The following is an 8,131-nucleotide window of genomic DNA, read 5'->3' on the forward strand; positions in this document are numbered from 1 at the left end:
AACTGTGACTGGATTTCAGATTTTTTTTTATAGTTAATGGGTACATAGAGAATATAAACTTTAGCAACTTAGTGTATGTTTTTCATAGAATACTGACCAGAAAAAGAAAAAAAACACCCCAAAACCCAACAATGACCAAATTACTAATTTGCAAGCTATAAACTATAAAGAAAAACCCCAAAATGGATATCAGAAGACACCCTGGAAATTTCACTAAAGTGTCTAGGATACAAAAAGTAAAGGGAAGAGATGCTGAAGCAAAAGAGCTGAATGGAAAGCTTCAAAGGGAAGCTAATGAAGGCAAAACAAAAGTATTATAATGGAATGTGCAAAGAGCTGGAATTGGGGCTAAAAAGGGAAGAATTTGTTTGGAATTTCTCAAGCTGAAAGAACTGAAAAACAAATTCAAGCCTTGAGTTGAAATACTTAGAGATACTATGGACAGAACCTTCAGTGTTCCAGGAAGTATCAAAAGAAGATGGAAAGAATACACAGAATCATTATATTAAAAACAATTGGCTGACACTGAAATATTTTGAGGGCATTGTGAAAGTCTGCTGTCAGAGACCTCTCCAAAGTACTGAAGAACAATGATGTCAGTTTGGAGATTAAGGTGTGATACAGGTCATGGTCTTTGTAATTACTTGCTGTGCATCAGAGAGCTAGACAATGACTAGGGGTGATAGGAGGAGAATTGTTTCCTTTGAGCTGTGGTGCTGGAGAAGAGTATTGAATATACCATGGACTACTAGGAGAACAACAAGACAAACATGTTCTTCCTGGAGAGGGTGAAACCAGGTTGCTCCTTGGAGGCATGGACACACTTCATCTGACACAATTTGGACATGTTACAAGGCAAGATCAGTCCTTGGAGAAGAAAATCATGCTTGGGAGGGTGGAGGGACAGCGCAGGGGAGGAAGACCCTTGATGAGATGGATTGATTCAGTGACTAGGGCAATGAGAATAGATATGTCAGAGAAGATAGGATTGGCATGACATAGAGCAGGGTTTAGGGTTGTTGTACATAGGATAGCTATGAGTCACAGGTGACTCGATAGCACATATTAACAACAATAACAAAAACAAGGTACACCTTAGTATCTTCTTTGGGAATGTAAAAGTTGGGAACAGGGAAGAAGGGTCAGTAGTTAGAAAACATGAACTTGGTGACAAAAATGAGACTGGAGATAAAATGTTCAAGTTTCATACAATCAATTATTTATTCATTGCAAATATCTTTTATAAGACACACAAATGACAACTATACACATGGGCTTTACCTGATGGTAAAGTCCTGATAAACATGAATCAGATTGATTACTTCTCTGGGAAAAAAATGTTAAAGAGCTCAATATCAGCTGTGAAAACTAGGTCATGTGCTTAATGTGGAACAGAGCATCAACTACTTATATGCAAGTTCAAATTGAAGCTGAGGAAAATGAAATCCATAAGAACAAAAGTTTGACCTTGAATGTATTCCACTTGAATTTTAAAACCATCTCAGATACAGCCTTGAGGCCTTGAACACTAACGAGAGAAGATGAGCTGTGGGAGGATATCAAGAATATCATCCATGAAGAATGCAAAAGGTCATTAAAAAGACAGAAGAGAAAGAAAAGACTGAGATGAATATCACAAAAGACTCTAAATATTGCACCAGAGCTCCAAGAAGCCAAAAGAAATGAAGAAGTTAAGGAGCTGAGCAGAAGATTCAAAGGACAGCTCAGGAAGACAAAGCAAAGTATTTATAAAAAGCTGGAGTCAGAGGATCAAAAGGGTAGAATTCAGCATTTCTTAAGCTGAAGGAACTGAAGAACAAATTCAAGTCTCCAGTTGCAATTCTGAAGTATGTAATGGGCAAAAATTGATGGAATACCAATTGACATATTTCAACAGAAGACTGATACTTCCCTGAATGTGCTCATCAAGTTGTGTCAAGATATCTGGAGGACAACTAGTTGGCTAACCAACTGGAAGAGATCCATATATACTCACATTCCAAAAAAGGGTGACCGTATAGAGTATGGAAATTATTGAACATTATCACTGATATCACAAACAAAATCCTGCTGAAGATTATCCAAATATTACTAGAACAATATATTTTTAGAGAACTACCAGGAAAACAGGCTGGGTTTAGAATAAGCCGGAAGCATTGCCAGCATCAGATGGATCTGACTGAAAGCAATGAGTATCACAGGAATATCTATCTGTGTTTCATTGACTATGCAAAGACATTTGACTGTGTGGATCACAACAAATTGTAGCTAACCTTGAGAAGAATGGGGATCTAGAACACTTAATTGTGCTCATGTGAAACCTACACTTGGACCAGGAAGCAATTGTCAGAACAGAAAAAAGGAAACACTGAATGGTTTAAAATCAAGATAGGAGAGCATCAGGTATGCACTCCATACCTTTTCAATCTGTATGTGGAACAGATCATTTGGGAGGCTGGACTTTATGAGGAGGAGAGTGGCATCAGGATTGGAGGAAGATTCATCAACAACCTACATTATGCACATGATACAACCTTGCTCACTGAAACTGAGGAGGACCTATCTTTTGCTACATTAGTCAAGAACTAGTCTTCAGTATGGATTGTAGCTCAACATCAAGAAGACAAAGAGTCTCACTTCTGGGCCAATTGGCAGCACCATGATAGATGGAGAAGAGACTGTAACAATTTCAGCTTGTTATGCTACACAGTTAACACTCTTGGCACCAGTTGTCAAGAAATCAAAAGCTGAATTCTTCTGGAGAAAGCAGCTGTCAGGGACCACTCAAAAGTGCTGAAGAGCAGTGATATCAGTCTGGAGACCAAGGTACACCTGATTCAGGCCATGATCTTTGCAGTTATTTGCTATGCATCAGAAAGCTAGACAGTGACAAAAGATGACAGAAGAAGAATTGATGTCTTAGAGTTGTGGTGCTAGAGAAGAGTATTGAACATACCATAGACTGCCAAGAGAACAAACAGGTTTATCTTGGAGAGGGTAAAACTAGGTTGGTTCCTTAGAGACAAGGATTTTACAGCTCGATCTCATGTACTTTTGGTATGTGTCCAGGAGGGACCAGTTCCTGGAGAATGACATCATGTTTTGATGGGTGAAGGGATAGCCCAGGACAGAAAGATCCAGATAAGATAGATTGACTCAGTAACTGGGATAATGCCAGTAGGTATGTCACAGACAGTGAGACTGACTCAGAATAAAGCAGAGTGTAAAACTGTTGTACATAGGGTCCCTATGAGTCGCTGGCATGTAACAGCAACATGGGCAGAATGTTAGTAGGTAAACTATGGTAAAGAGGATCTCTGTTTCAATGGTTAAGTGCTTAGCTGCTATTTGATCTATGGTTCAAATCAACTAGCTATTCCCAGGAGAAAAAGCAAAACTAAGATACAAAACCAAACTAAGAGTTTTCTGCTTGCATAAAGATTAATGCCCAGAAAACAAAATGAGGCAATTTTAATCTACTCTGTAGAGTTACTGTGAGTAGGAATTGACTCTATAGTACATATAGCAAAAGCCTAAATCAAATCAAGCAGCCCAATTAGGAAGTATACCTTTTAATTCTGTATAAATAAATATATACTAGAACTTATATATTTAATACTAGATTCCACTATTTAAAAGGGGCAATGATAACTCTTACTTATTTAAAAACATATTACAGGCAAAGTGTGCTTGATGGACAACTCTGATGTGTCTTTATGTTATATAAATCTGTCCTCATACTGAAACTGTTGAATCAATGCCTTTCAGAAACAAATTCTTGATTTCAGTCACCTCCACTTGCTGCCCATGCCACTTTTACATCATTGAGAAGGCATTGTGTCTTTTCTTGTTCTAAAGTAAGACGACAGTAAGGATCTTAAATACTTGTTCTAATTTAAGTACATGTTCCACTTAAAGACATGGGAGGATATTTTGATCATACCTGGGGAACTGATTGTATACAGCCATGCTAACCAAAACACCCTAGTACTAGCAGATATATCAACGAGTGAAATGGAATTGAAGAGTCTAGAAATAAATCCATCTATCCATGGCCATCTGAATTTGACAAAGGTGCTAAGTCTATTCGTTGAGGAAATAAGATATTTAAATAAATGGAGCTTGAGAAATATGTTTGCATATGCATAAAAATGTAAGATCTTTGCCTTCCATCATACACAAAACCAAATTCACAGTGGATTAAACACCAAAATGTGAAAACTAAAATTATCAAATTCTTAGGGGAAGCAAGTATAGCACACTCAGACATAGATTTTGGCAACATAATTATAATTACTGTAATAAATAAATATATAATGGATTATGTATTATAAATAAAAGCACAAATACGAAAGACAAAATAATGAAACTTTGTAAAATGAAAAAAAACTATTATTCCTCAAAAGATAACCAAAAATCAAAACTACATTAGATACTATCTCATTTTAGTTGGTGTTGATTACTGTTGAGTAGAGCATGACTCATAGTGACTCTATGAACAAAAGACCTAATGCTTTTTCTGTAATGGTCGTCATTTCTCCCAAGTTCATAGGTTTTCCAGAGGCATGAGATTTAGGAACTGGATGCCACGCCTGCTTCCAAACCTGTTTTACAACTAGGAGCTCCACCAAACACTGTCCGTATTGAGAAACCATTCTGGTATTTGATACCCCAATGGTATAAACCCAGGTTACTTCATACACATTGACAAAGAGTAATGTACAAAGTGGAAGAGTGTTCCTCCAGGTATAACAGCATTAGTTTCATTTAGCAGTGGTTAAGTGTCATCAAGCCCAATGCAACTGAGAATAAGTTTTGCAGAAAAGACCTGAACTCTGTTCTATAACTAACACGATTTCTGTACATTTACAAAGTTTAAAGAGTTTGTAGAGTTTAGAGTATTTGTAGAGTCTCCAGAGGCATATAGTTTAGGAAGTGGATGCCATGCCTGCTTCCCAGCATAAATCAATCTGGAAGCTCATCCAAACACTGTACATATGGGTAACCATTATGGTATTTGACAAGACTATGGAACGGTGTGCAACATCAGAGCAACATCAAGTTGTTCAGTTCAGCAAATAGACAAAAGACTGATGCTGTATCATTTAAGGAATAGTCATTTGAAAATGAATAAATTTGGCCTGAGGACTGCAGGCCTCAGTAAGCCTCCTCCCTAGGCACAGGCAAGGACACCCTCTCTTTGGGGAGTAAAGAGCACTAATACACATCAAACTGGACTCCAAAAGCTTTCCTTATGGGCCCAACAGGACTGCCATCAAGATGCTTAGCAAGCAGCCACACTCCCAGAGTGCAGGCTCCAGGCCTAGCCTGCAGTCCCAACCCTTCCCTCTGCAGGATTTTAAAACCACACCTTTGAGTAAGCCTCAACCCTAGGAAAAGGCTCATTCCAGTAGTAGTGGTAAAGTTTAAACGGACAGCAAGTAGTAAATGTTGGAGAGGATGTGATGAGAAAGGAACTCTTATAAAACATTGTAAAATGGTACAACCACTCTGGAAGGCAGTTTGGTGTTTCCTCAAAAATCTGAACATAGACATTCCATATGACCCAGCTATTCCACTATTTGGAATATACCCCGAGAAAAGAGAACTGAGGCACAACGGAGACTTGTACACCAGTGTTCATAGCATCATTATTCACCACTGCAAGAACATGGAAACAGTCCAAATGTCAAACCACAATTGAATGAATTGCGAAATTATGGTTCTTTCACTCAATGGAATACTATGCAGCACCACTGGAGCAATGATTTTGTAAATTATTACCTAACTTAGGAGGGACTGGAGAGCATTATGTTGAGTGAATTAACTCCGTCCCACAAGGACAAATCCTGTATAAGACCATTATTGTTGAATGATTGTAAGGATCCAAGGGAAGAGGGAGCAGAGGAGTGAGGAAGCGAGGGGGCTGTTCATTGGTTCGCAGAATTTGATGGGTGGTGGAGGAGGTGAGAGGAATGGAAAAGATCCATGTGAAAAGCAACATATACAAACTTTGTAAATAAACCAGTATAAAATAAAAAAAAGAAAAAAAGATATTTGCAATTAATAAATCATTGTAAATATAAAATTCAATCATTCTAAAAAAAGATAACCACTTATAAAACTGTGATATCTTTGTTACAAAAGGAAAAATTACCTAAACATAAAATGAACTGTGAGTTTGCATTTCTCTCTCTCTGTGTCTGTCTCTCTCTTGTCTCTCTCTCTCTCTCTCACACACACACACACACACACAGACACACACACACTCTGAAATCCTTTCTAAAGTGATTTTTAGAAAGCACTAATTATCTAAATTACTAAATTGCTAAACTAATTATTATTAAAATATATTGAACACATGTTTGATCAATTTCACACTGCAGAGATAGGTAAAAATCCTCAAATTTTTAATGTTGACTTTAGTGATGCCTGTTGTTGTTGTTGTTATGTGCCATCGAGTCACATTCAACTCATAGTGACCCTATGTAAAACAGCCTTAAACCATGCTCTATCTTGTGCCAATCTCACTGTCTCAGACACACCTCCGCTCCAGTCACTGAATCAATCCATCTCATAGAGGGTCTTCCTCTCCTGTGCCATCCCTCCACCCTCCCAAGAAGTCTGTCCCTCTCTAAGGACTGGTCCTTCCTTGTAACATGTCCAAAGTATGTCAGACAAAGCTTCAGAATCCTTGCCTCCAAGGAGCAGCCTGGTTTCACTCTCTCTAGGATGAATCTATTCAATTTCTTAGCAGTCCATGGTATAGTCATTACTCTTCTCCAACACCACAGCTCAAAGGCATTAGCTCTTGTTCTAGCATCCATAGTCATTGTCCAGCTCTCTGACGCATAACACCTTAGTATCCAGAGTGACATCATTGCTATTCAGTACTTTGGAGAGGTCTTTAACAGCAGACTTTCCCATAACAATATGTCTTTTAATTTCTGGGCTGCTAGTGCCAAGAGTGTTGACTGTGGAGCCAAGCAAACTAAAACTCTTAACAATATCAATCTCTTCATTTGAATAATATTCATATTAGTAGGCTTTCCTTTTATGATTAAGGATATCATCCAATCACTTTATTGTTCTTCAGGATTCATCTTGAAATGGTCTTTATATTATAATTTTTCTTCAATTTGTCATTTCAGGTTTAGTCGACAGTATGATTATCTGATTAAAAAAGGCTAACACCAGGCCGTTAGTTCACTAATGTCTAAAATACTAGTTTAATTTAGTATTCCATTTCATTTATACATCACAGTTTTCCAGAATTTGTTCTTAGTACATTCAGTGTTTGATTATTACTGAGTATTTATAGCTGTTTATTATATAGTTCGTATTTTGAGTTCAACAGCAATTGTATTAATTGACTGAAAGCTTTGCTCCATCCATGTCATTTGAAACTGTATTCTTAGGGTTTTCAAGAGTCCTTTATTCAAGAATGCATGATGAGTTCTGCTTCTTAATCTGTTTTAGTCTGAAAGCTTCACTGAAACAGTTCCACCCTGAGTGCCCTTGATGTTATTTAAAATACTGTTAGAATAGTGTCAATTATAACAGCAACATACAAGCCACCTGCAATATGTCAAACTAACAAATAGTGAAAGTAATATTTAGACCATATCAGTACAGAAAATACTTGAATTTTTTTTCATTGCAAATGGATGTGTTTATTGATATTGGTATCTATACGATAAATAAGGTTAAGAACATTAAGTTTTAGATTCACAGTAAGAATCTCAGACCACAAATTCTAGCCAGAAGATTCACAAAGAATTATCAAAACAAAATATTAGAGATGAAGTAATCAATGTGAGAATAAATACACTGAAACAAAGTAAGTTAGTGTAACTTACTTAGAAATTTATTATTTATTTTAATCCCGCTTCAGATTAAGAAAGAAATGCAGTCTTTGGTGCCTCATTTTTATTTGTATTCATTGCCTAAGGGCTTTGTTGTCTGAAAATGAAAGGAGAAAACACAAAAACATTGATTTGGTGTCTTACTTTTATTTTCAGATTTTTTGCAGTAGAGTGACTGGCTTCATAGAATTGATTCTTTTTTTATTTTTTTTATTATATTTTATTAATTTTCATAAACATTTACAGAGATTTTGGGTTTCCATTCA

This window comes from Elephantulus edwardii, unplaced genomic scaffold (assembly GCF_000299155.1).
Source record: "Elephantulus edwardii isolate Elephantulus edwardi_28Jun2011 unplaced genomic scaffold, EleEdw1.0 scaffold00398, whole genome shotgun sequence".
Classification (NCBI taxonomy): Eukaryota; Metazoa; Chordata; class Mammalia; order Macroscelidea; family Macroscelididae; genus Elephantulus; species Elephantulus edwardii.